A 12,258-nucleotide genomic window follows, 5' to 3' on the forward strand; every position below is an offset into this window, starting at 1 on the left:
TCATTTATTCTGTATTATAACAACATTTAAAATTGTAAGTTTAGCACTAATATACATACAAATTCAATTGACGCATGAAAACAAAATTGCATTAATAATCAAATGTTTTGATATTATTGTGTTTGTAAAAATAAAGAACAACAGCATCAAACCACGAGCTGGACTTTAAGGTGAAGCTCATATTTGAATAGATCCATGTGGAACAGGCTTGATTTAATGATGAGGCAGTGACAGCTGCTCGCTCCTCCTCATGTGCACCTCCTCATGCTCACTCCTCCTCATGTGCACCTCCTCATGCTCACTCCTCCTCATGTGCACCTCCTCATGCTCACTCCTCCTCATGTGCACCTCCTCATGCTCACTCCTCCTCATGTGCACCTCCTCATGCTCACTCCTCCTCATGTGCACCTCCTCACGCTCACTCCTCCTCATGTGCACCTCCTCATGCTCACTCCTCCTCATGTGCACCTCCTCATGCTCACTCCTCCTCATGTGCACCTCCTCATGCTCACTCCTCCTCATGCTCACTCCTCATGCTCACCCCTCCTCATGTGCACCTCCTCATGCTCACTCCTCCTCATGTGCACCTCCTCATGCTCACTCCGCATGTGCACCTCCTCATGCTCACTCCTCCTCATGCGCACCTCCTCATGCTCACTCCACCTCATGCTCACTCCTCATGCTCACTCCTCCTCATGCGCACCTCCTCATGCTCACTCCTCCTCATGCTCACTCCTCATGCTCACTTCTCCTCATGCGCACCTCCTCATGCTCACTCCACCTCATGCTCACTCCTCATGCTCACTCCTCCTCATGCTCACTCCTCCTCATGCGCACCTCCTCATGCTCACTCCTCCTCATGCTCACTCCTCATGCTCACTCCTCCTCATGCTCACTCCTCCTCATGCTCACCTCCTTATGCTCGCTCCTCCTCATGTGCACCTCCTCCTCATGCTCACTCCTCCTCATGTGCACCTCCTCATGCTCACTCCTCCTCATGCTCACTCCTCCTCATGTGCACCTCCTCATGCTCACTCCTCCTCATGTGCACCTCCTCATGCTCACTCCTCCTCATGCTCGCTCCTCCTCATGCGCACCTCCTCATGCGCACCTCCTCATGCTCACTCCTCCTCATGCTCACTCCTTCTCATGCTCACTCCTCCTCATGCTCACTCCTCCTCATGCTCACTCCTCCTCATGCTCGCTCCTCCTCATGCGCACCTCCTCATGCTCATTCCTCCTCATGCTCGCTCCTCCTTATGCTCACCTCCTCATGCTCACTCCTCCTCATGCTCACTCCTCCTCATGTGCACCTCCTCATGCTCACTCCTCCTCATGCTCACTCCTCCTCATGTGCACCTCCTCATGCTCACTCCTCCTCATGCTCGCTCCTCCTCATGCGCACCTCCTCATGCTCATTCCTCCTCATGCTCGCTCCTCCTTATGCTCACCTCCTCATGCTCACTCCTCCTCATGCTCACTCCTCCTCATGTGCACCTCCTCATGCTCACTCCTCCTCATGCTCACTCCTCCTCATGTGCACCTCCTCATGCTCACTCCTCCTCATGTGCACCTCCTCATGCTCACTCCTCCTCATGTGCACCTCCTCATGCTCACTCCTCCTCATGTGCACCTCCTCATGCTCACTCCTCCTCATGCTCACTCCTCCTCATGCTCACTCCTCATGCTCACTCCTCCTCATGTGCACCTCCTCATGCTCACTCCTCCTCATGTGCACCTCCTCATGCTCACTCCTCCTCATGTGGGTCATTCACTTTTTCCAGTTCAAAATCCTTCAGTTTTCTTATAACCAGTTTTTTAATATTTCGCTTTATCTCACACTGGGCTCCGCACAGCTCTCGTAGCTCTGGCTCTGATTGGTCAGCACGATCACATGGTACGTGAATGTAAGTAACTTCCGGGCCACAGTCCTCAAAGAGCTAAAGGCTAACTGGCAACATGCGCTAATGAGCAGCTGCTATTGACTTTAAAGAACCGCCATCTTTGGCCCTGGGGGCTTTATGTAGAGCCACACGAGCTGAGTGGAACCAGGGCTAAACCAGGAGGAACCAGGACTGAACCAGGACTGAACCAGGACTGAACCAGGACTGAACCAGGAGGAACCAGGACTGAACCAGGACTGAACCAGGACTGAACCAGGACTGAACCAGGACTAAACCAGGAGTAACCAGGACTGAACCAGGACTAATCCAGGACTATCCCTAAACTAATCTGGGGCAAAACCAGGACAAAACCAGGACAAACCCAGCTCCAACCCAGCACTAATCCAGGTTAATCGAGACTAAACTAAGAGTAAACATGAGCTATATAGGTCTAACCAAAGACTTAACTATGAATATCTAAACCAGAACTAAACCAAGTCTAACCCCATTACACTGTAAAATAGTAGGATAGAGTAGCAACTGGTTCATTGGTAACACATCCACATTATTATGGCTAATACAGCCGCATGCTTCTGGTGGAATTCTAACCCAACCCTCGCTAACCTTAACTGACCGTGTGCACGTTTGCCAACACTAGTCGATTGATCACATTTTGGCTCAGCTCCTCCGTCTGTGCCTTTTTCATTTAGGACACAGCTGCAGCGGCGTCAAAGTGCAAATTATAAGAGTTCCCCGCCGTCGACTAACGAACATTGAGTTAATTAGGCAAAGAACAACACGGTCTGAGAAGTAGAAACAGCAGCACAAATCAAATGTTTCGATTCGAGATTAGGATTCAAGAAAAATCAGGACAAATAAGAAAACATCTGGTTTGCTAAAATAAACAAGAATAAATAAAATATGTGCACAAATTGAAATAAACCGTTGATGCATTCATTTTAATACTGTAGATGTTGTTAGAAAATGTATCTGACGGAACATTTTAGTAAACCAGGGGAGAGTTGAGCCTGTGTTTGGAAAGGGATTTATGACGAGTATAAGTTACATATGAAAACATCGGCTATTTTAGTGCTTTTACTGCTGAGGCCATGACATTTATTAGAGCAATGTATTTGAAAAGTAGATTTAGCAGGTGGAGCAGGTGGAGCAGGTGGAGCAGGTGGAGCGAACCACTTAAAACAACGCAGCCCTGACCAGGACCTGGTGTAGAATTGGTGTAGACCTGGTTCAGTTAAGCCAGGGGTGTCCAAACTTTTTTTCACCAAGGGCCGCATTTTGAAACTTAAACGGGGCAAAGGGCCACAAACAACCTGACAATATCGAATTTGTTGAATGACAAAGTGATTCATTCCAAATTTTGCATTTGACATAGTTTGGATGAGCCTCCACACCTTTAATAAGACTTGGAACATTAATATTAGGTTGGTATAACATCAATATGCTTAATCTTTCCAATTTTACAGTAAAACTTACTGCTTCTTGTTGTTTGGATCAACTAAGGGCCGCATTTGGCCCCCGGGCCGTAGTTTGGACATGCCTGAGTTAAGCCGGGTTTGGTTCTTTTTTTTATTTTATTTAGTGCCATCAGCTGTTTTGCAGATAATGTTTCCAGACTGCGAGGGTTTGAGCACGTGCAAAGGAGGGAGAGGCACGTTCAACTTGGAGCTCCTTGGGGCTCGGTAAAGTTCATGGCGCCCGGTGTTTTGATGCTCAGGGTCCGTCTCCACATCGAGGGGAAAAGGCACAACAAATGTTTTCTTGTCGATATCAGCAGTTCAAAAAAAGGCGTAAAGTGGTTCCATGTTTGTGGCTCAGTGAGACGTGGCTAAAGCTATAAACAACATCAATGTCAGCTTAATCTGTATTTGTTTCACTTCTCTGCACCTCGACGCTGCATTTAACGCCTCTTTATGTCATGCACTGGGTTGGATAATGGTAAATACATTATGTACTGAAAATACAATATTTTTTCTCTTCTCGTCAATAAAAAGCGTATGATGACTGGAAATTAAATGGTTACTTACTTATGTAGCACATCTACAAGGCCCTCGCTCTACATCAAGGAACCACTCACACACACACACACACACAAGCACACACGCACACACACAAACACACACACACACAAACACACACGCACACGCACATGCACACACAAACAAGCACACACACACACACACAAGCACACACACACACAAGCACACACACACACAAACACACACACAAACAAACACACACACACACACACGCACATGCACACACAAACAAGCACACACACACACACACAAACACACACACATACAAGCACACACACACAAACACACACACAGACACACGCACACACAAACAAGCACACACACACACACACAAACACACACACATACAAGCACACACACACACACACACAGACAAATAAGCACACACACGCACACACACACAAACAAGCACACACACACACAGACAAACAAGCACACACACGCACACACACGCACACACACACAAACAAGCACACACACACACACACAAACACACACACAAACAAGCACACGCACATACACACGCACATGCACACACACAAACAAACACGCACACACACACGCACACACACACATTCACAAACACACACATACGCATATGCGCACACACACACACACGCGCACACACACACATTCACAAACACACACATACGCATATGCGCACACACACACACACGCGCACACACACACACACACACACACACACTCTACCGACTGAGTTACTGCTGCCCAAATATGGTGTTTTATCTCAAGATCAAGTCTGTGTAATGTGAAGAATCATTATTTGGGTTTATGCCGTCTTTTTGCCGTCTCGTTTTGGCCTGAGTCTGTGTTCTCTCTTATCCAATCAGCTCTCTGCAGCGTGCATCTCGTCATTAGGTAAAAACCAGACCGCTTTGGGCGATTGTACCCGGCAGCGATTTGGAGCGCTTAAACGGACCGGTGCGGTGGAGACAGTTTAGGCCCGTGCCACTCGGCTCCAAAGCAAACCAGTGAAACCAGTGAAACCAGTGAAACCAGTGTAATCAGTGTAATCAGTGTAATCAGTGAAACCAGTGTAACCAGTGAGACCAGTGAAACCAGTGAAACCAGTGAAACCAGTGAAACCAGTGTAATCAGTGTAATCAGTGTAATCAGTGAAACCAGTGTAACCAGTGAGACCAGTGAAACCAGTGAAACCAGTGTAATCAGTGTAATCAGTGAAACCAGTGTAACCAGTGAGACCAGTGAGACCAGAGAAACCAGTGAAACCAGTGTAATCAGTGAAACCAGTGTAACCAGTGACACCAGTTAAACCAGTGTAACCAGTGAAACCAGTTAAACCAGTGAAACCAGTGTAACCAGTGAAACCAGTGAAACCAGTGTAATCAGTGTAATCAGTGTAATCAGTGAAACCAGTGTAACCAGTGAGACCAGTGAAACCAGTGAAACCAGTGAAACCAGTGAAACCAGTGAAACCAGTGTAATCAGTGTAATCAGTGTAATCAGTGAAACCAGTGTAACCAGTGAGACCAGTGAAACCAGTGAAACCAGTGAAACCAGTGTAATCAGTGTAATCAGTGTAATCAGTGAAACCAGTGTAACCAGTGAGACCAGTGAAACCAGTGAAACCAGTGTAATCAGTGTAATCAGTGAAACCAGTGTAACCAGTGAGACCAGTGAGACCAGAGAAACCAGTGAAACCAGTGTAATCAGTGAAACCAGTGTAACCAGTGACACCAGTTAAACCAGTGTAACCAGTGAAACCAGTTAAACCAGTGAAACCAGTGTAACCAGTGAAACCAGTGAAACCAGTGAAAACCCAGTTAAACCAGTGTAACCAGTGTAACCAGTGTAATCAGTGTAATCAGTGAAACCAGTGTAACCAGTGAGACCAGTGAAACCAGTGTAACCAGTGAAACCAGTTAAACCAGTGAAACCAGTGTAACCAGTGAAACCAGTGAAACCAGTGTAAACCCAGTTAAACCAGGGAAACCAGTGTAACCAGTGTAACCAGTGAGACCAGTTAAACCAGTGTAACCAGTGTAACCAGTGTGACCAGTGTGACCAGTGAGACCAGTGTGACCAGTGAGACCAGTGTAACCAGTGTAACCAGTGTAACCAGTGAAACCAGTGTAACCAGTGAAACCAGTGAAACCAGTGAGACCAGTGTGACCAGTGTAACCAGTGAGACCAGTTAAACCAGTGTAACCAGTGTAACCAGTGAGACCAGTTAAACCAGTGTAACCAGTGTAACCAGTGTGACCAGTGTGACCAGTGAGACCAGTGTGACCAGTGAGACCAGTGTAACCAGTGTAACCAGTGTAACCAGTGAAACCAGTGTAACCAGTGTAACCAGTGTGACCAGTGTGACCAGTGAGACCAGTGAAACCAGTTAAACCAGGGAAACCAGTGTAACCAGTGTAACCAGTGAGACCAGTTAAACCAGTGTAACCAGTGTAACCAGTGTGACCAGTGTGACCAGTGAGACCAGTGTGACCAGTGAGACCAGTGTAACCAGTGTAACCAGTGTAACCAGTGAAACCAGTGTAACCAGTGAAACCAGTGAAACCAGTGAGACCAGTGTGACCAGTGAAACCAGTGAAACCAGTGTAACCAGTGTGACCAGTGAGACCAGTGTAACCAGTGATACCAGTGTAACCAGTGTAATCAGTGAAACCAGTGAAACCAGTGTAAACCCAGTTAAACCAGTGAAACCAGTGAAACCAGTGGAACCGTGGCTTATAGGCGCGAGGGAAGATGACGTAGAAAAGGTTTAGGAGGATTAGTTCTTTTAATAATCTTATTAAATGCCAATGTTTAAACACATAATTGTTTACTTTTGTCCCCGCCGGGCCACCTTACGCATGTGACTCTCTTAAGTGCTGTTTTACTGCTGGGTAAATCAGCTTGTGTCAGTGTCAGCTTTCCCCAAAGTCAACAAAGCGAGTGGTTGTTTGAAAAGCAGTAGCTGAGTTTGAAGTATTAAAGGTCCATATTTTTCTGAGGTGGACGGTGAGGCCTATGTCCAGAACAAAACGGCGGTTGTGCAGGATTCTGGGTTCGACTAGTTTGGGATAGTCCACTCTAAAGCTACAAACGAGTGACTGAAGCACATTTTTGGGGATTTTTTGAAGCAAGACTACGGCTACAACATTTTTTACTAGATATTCTTTCTACATATGTAAAAATATGAGTGTTTTAGAGTTTAGAGTCATGATTTGAATGATTGCAGGACTCAGTGGGTCACTAAGGGAAGAGCGTGCCTCCCTCTGGAACTCGCTCCTCCTTGACATTGGGCAGATTCATTGCTTTTTGACGTTTAAGAAGTATTTATCTTAATAGGGAATGGAGGGGAAATAGATAAATAAAAATAAAAATAATAATAAAGTAAAGTAAAAAATAGCTAGCATAAGACTAAATAATACTAATACTAATGGTAAGTAAACACTCAGTTATATGCACATGAATTTGAAAACCTTTCTATTTAAAAAAGGCATTTAACGTTGTGCAATTGTTTTTGTATCTGATTTTCTTGACTATTCTAACCTGTGTTGTGTTTGGAGCTTGTTCAGAAAAGCACTATACAAATAAAGATGAATCAAAGGAATATCTTATCTTATCTTATTATAATTATTCAGATTTATTGTTGCAGCACGATAAGGCACGATTAAAACACGTGTTAGGTCCTGGTTTGAGCTCAGTTTGAAGTACACGTGATTTGGTCCAGTTTCAGGTTTAGTTCTGGGTTTAGTCCGAGTTAGTCCCATGTGGGTTAAGCTTGTACATTAAGCTCGTAATGTAAACTACAGCAATACTAGAAAAGTGAACTTATAATGACGGCTATTAGGCCTGCCATAATTACTACATCGATTTATCATTCAATGGATGAGAGAAGGAATATTATTATTTAGGGGACAATTTATTACGGGTACTTTTTCTTTGCACTATTGGGGAAATGCTTATTGTTATTATATATATATATATATATATTTTTACCACATAGTTGTTTTGTTCTGCTATTTGTAATTTAGCATGTATTTTGTATTATATTGTACATTTCGATTAAGGGTTATTGTGTGTAACGGGATTGTCATGTCATTCTATGTTAGTGTTTATAGATAATATGATCATATGGATTCCTGATAAAGACGTTCCTCTGTATCGTGCCAGTCTTGCCCCAGGACATGGCTCAGGGGGTCACGTCACCGCCGAATGACAGAGCTCGAATCTGTGCACCCGTGATGGTTGTTCTACCTATGTCGGAGCTGGTTTGATTGTGATGATGTGTTTATGTCACTGCCTTTAAAAGCGTGTGTGTTGTCATGGTTCTGGGGGTGAGGGACAGTGGATATTTACTGTGCACCAGTGAGATCCACCTTTTGAGGAAGACAAACTCTGCTCTTTATTTCTTGGTAATCCTTTGCAGAAATGACACAACATGTGACGATGGTGTAATTTGAATATTATCGTTCAGCGTAGTTATTTCTGACGCACATACATTGCACATAAGTCCTCTGCAGTGCAAACAGTTAAATATCTTGTTTATTAATGGGATTAAAGGGTTAGCCCTGAAATGCATGGGATTATTGCATTAGTTAAGTTCTTCATATTTTAGTCTTCTCTCAAATGTTTATTGCTCCTGGACAAGCAAAAAAATGTGAACTGAATCTTGGTTGAAACATAAACTACAAATCTAATTACGATCTCGTGCAAAAATGATCTATAAATTCAAACACGTTTTACTGTTTTAACAATGTACAAATGTGTGCGTCTAACCACGGCTCTTCGACAGCACTGACCCTTTTTGCATCTCGTCTCGTGTGGGAATGGGACGTCTAAAATGGCTTTGTGGTTGGAGCTGTCTGGGGTATTTTGGATGAATGACCCGAGCAAACTTTAGGGGCAAAACGAGTGTAAACTGACTCCATTTTATCTTTATTATTTATGTGTGTTTGTTCAATTGTTTTTGTAGATTGAATGGTTTGGTTTTGGATTAATACAGGTTTAGTTTAAAGAAATGTATGTATGTCATAAATGATTTGTCACATTTGTCCATTTGGTTGATATGTTCATAGTCTCGTCATTGGTTTTGTTGTTTTGGTTTCGTCGTTCTTTAATCCTGGTTTACTCGTTTACTGTAAATCTTGACTAAGCAATTGTGACATAACATTTGAGAGACTGAAATCTGCACTGCTAATCCAAGAATTCCACGTATTCAACATGTTTGTAGAGGTCTAAACTACAGGGTTAAAGCTTTTAATAAAGAAAAAACAAACAAACTTGAAACCCTATCTCTATGATCTACATTTGACCCAAAGTGCTCGAGGGCAGAATCAATTCTTGGTCGACTAAAGAAATGCCCGGGGCCAAATTAAGCTTAATTCTGCTCTAGTTTGGACCCGGTTTGATCTTGGTTTAGTCCAGGTTTAGCACTGGTTGGTACTAGTCTAGTTCAGTGCTGGATGGGCAAATGTGTAAAACAATGTTTGTAAAGCCATTTTGTATGATAAAATCTAATTTATCAGCTATTGAAACAGTGTCGTGGATATTTTGTGCGACCAAACTTTTATTCTAGTGGTGGCAGTTTGTGCAAGAATCTGGCCCTCTGTAAAATGAAATTGAATCGCACTAAAAGGAGGTGAAGCCTGGCGCTGGCAAAAACTCTCCAAATGTATTTATACAGAGAGGAATAAGTAAGCAGCATCAAAAAGGCAGATTAAACTGTGCACTCCGGCTAACTCACACCTGGTATTCTCCTTTCTCTAATACTAAAACAAATCTGGCCGACTAAAACACCATTGACCAATTCGTTTACTTTTTTAATTTACTTTAATATTGGTTTAGCTTAAAAAGTGATCCTGTTTTGGTAAAACCCTGGTTAACTTCCTGTAAAGTCATGGTTTATCCCGGACTAGGACTGGTCTACACCTGATTCCATGCAGCCTCAAAATGAAATCGTAGTTAAAATTGTACACATCACCATCAATCTGGCCACTATTCATGTCTGTATAACATATTAGCTGTTTAATATATAGTTTACTTTAGTCCACAACCGCAGCCTCACACGTTCCTCGCCCACGTCTGAATAAATAACATTAAAAATAAAGGCTTTTTGACCTTGTGGCTTTTTCCAAGAACCAAAACATGCATTTTTACCGACTTCCCCTTCAGTAAACACACTCTAAGGAGGCGAACATTGGACCTCGTGTTCTCAGCTCCTCTGCCTGTCCATCAAGCCCTAGTTAGACCTGCAATAAATGGGATTTTTTTTCAGCCCCAAAAACACACATCCTTCTGCAGCTTTGCACTTGGGGCGGACCCTCTGGGGAGAGTATGGAGGACTGTGGTAGAAAGGATACAAAATACACATGAATAATTTAAGACGGCAACATTTACAGAGACATTTATCATATTACGAGGTGGTACGGAGGTTGCATTTGGTTATTATTTTTCCTCTGCATCCTTCAGCGTCTGTGGGTTAAAACCTGTCAGATGCAGAGGACCAGATCTGAGCCAGTTCAGGAGGATCCAGCAGGAGGATCAGACGACCGCTCTAGGTTTCAGGTTGATGGGGAAACATGCAAACTCAACACAGACCGGCCCCACCAGGTTTGAAATGTCAACCCGAAGCATTCTTGCTGTGAGTGTATTTCTGCTACTTTTTGTCCAGTATGAACAAAATAGATAGTGTTTTCTTTTTATTAGCACATCGTGTCACTCCCGAAAGATGCTCTACCTGTGCACGAGCTGAGTTCTTGTTCAGAACCATCAATCAGCTCCCAACAGTCTAAAGCAGTCTACAAATCTAACATTTTCCCCCTCTAAATGAACAGATATTCTTGATAAACAACTGTGTCAGCATTAGTCCAGCCAACTATGTCACTGTTTTCTTGAAATAGTTTTTATGTTGTTAAATTGCAGCACATTGGTGAATAGTTTAATTAATTATGGGCTGATTTATGCAAGAAACTTACCGACAGTGGTGTGTTTATGTAATGTTTTTGTCTCTTATCTCGTATGTTCTCTTTTATTCAATGATTAGATTATTATGTTTGTACATGGTTCCTGACAAATAAAATATTACCTAAAATAAATGTTATTAGTTGCAATTTGAATAGTCACAATTATTAAATAACAAAGGCTGCAATTATTCATTATAATATATGTTTTCTCAACAAACAACTAAACCTCCTTCTGTCTGTTCCTTGTAAAAGCTTTAACTCCGGTACAGACTTCAACAAACAGATTTGCTTTGGCGTTTCCTGTTTCAGAACTTAAAATAAAATATCTGAAAAATAGAATGAGTCTGGTGGCGTTTTATGGACTTAAAAACAGCACAGAAAACCTCTGGAATCTACTTTTATCTATTTTGGGTCGTTTTATTCTGAAGCTTCTTTCTAATTTTACCGATAGACGCATTGTTAATTACTCAAAAAGTAACACAAACATAACTTTTTGAAGCACAAACGAAGCACACACGATTGACAGTTTGTTGTGGACGTCCCAGAGGCGTCACACTGTCCACAAAGGGGGAGTTCCCTCAGAGCTGCCCGAGCCTCCAGCACCTTCTGCGGCAACAGTTTATCACAATTCATTCCGACTACCTCTTCTAACCGTCACTTTTTTAGGAATAAAACAGCCTATCGCCATTATTCTATCATATTAAAGTTGAAGAATCAAACTACACAATGCCGCGAGTTATGACGAGTATTTCTATTCTGAACGTGAACAAGCAGAAGTGAATTATACTTTGTACATGGGCCCTAAAAACGTTAAAAAGATACATTCCAACTCATGTAATTGCTTGAAAAAAAATTGTCCCTCGTTGCCCCTCTTGTTGCTGGTAGTTTTTCTTTTGTGCGACATATTGGGACATCATTATTGAGGAATGCTTCAGCTCTGCATGGGACGAGGGACCGGGGACAAGCAAATTACACCAGACAAAGACAATCCGACTATTGGACTCGCACGAATAAAGTCGTAATAATTGCATCGATACAATTATACAATTATAATAAATGTATGTCAATGCAAAGCTAACGTGTCAAGTGTTTAAAATGGGCAAAATAGGTATAATCGGATAATAAGAAAGGAAATAATAAGAAAGGAAAGAAGAAAAGACCAGTTCTAAACGAGTCTTGAGTCAAAACAAGTGGCCACAGTTAGAGCTACACTGTGTCACTTTTCTGGTGAAGGGATCGCCATGGAGACAAGGAGAGGATTGCACCAGAACAGGTTACATAAAGGTCTATAGGTATGACTACTACATCCAATAGTGACCAAAAAGTACCCAGAACTTAAGTACAAAGAACTAGTAACTGATGAACCTTACAGTC

General features: G+C 42.8%; 1 protein-coding gene across 1 annotated transcript in view; it reads right to left on the reverse strand.

Moving 5' to 3' along the window:
* The window catches only part of LOC140359757 (semaphorin-5B-like), a 57,383-nt gene that overhangs the window by 44,061 nt on the left and 1,064 nt on the right, over window positions 1-12,258 (reverse strand). The gene's annotated exons all lie outside the window — the stretch shown is intronic.

The sequence above is a fragment of the Eucyclogobius newberryi genome, unplaced genomic scaffold (genome assembly GCF_026437365.1).
Source record: "Eucyclogobius newberryi isolate DKJ021-1_F unplaced genomic scaffold, fEucNew1.0.hap1 SCAF_1, whole genome shotgun sequence".
Lineage (NCBI taxonomy): Eukaryota > Metazoa > Chordata > Actinopteri > Gobiiformes > Gobiidae > Eucyclogobius > Eucyclogobius newberryi.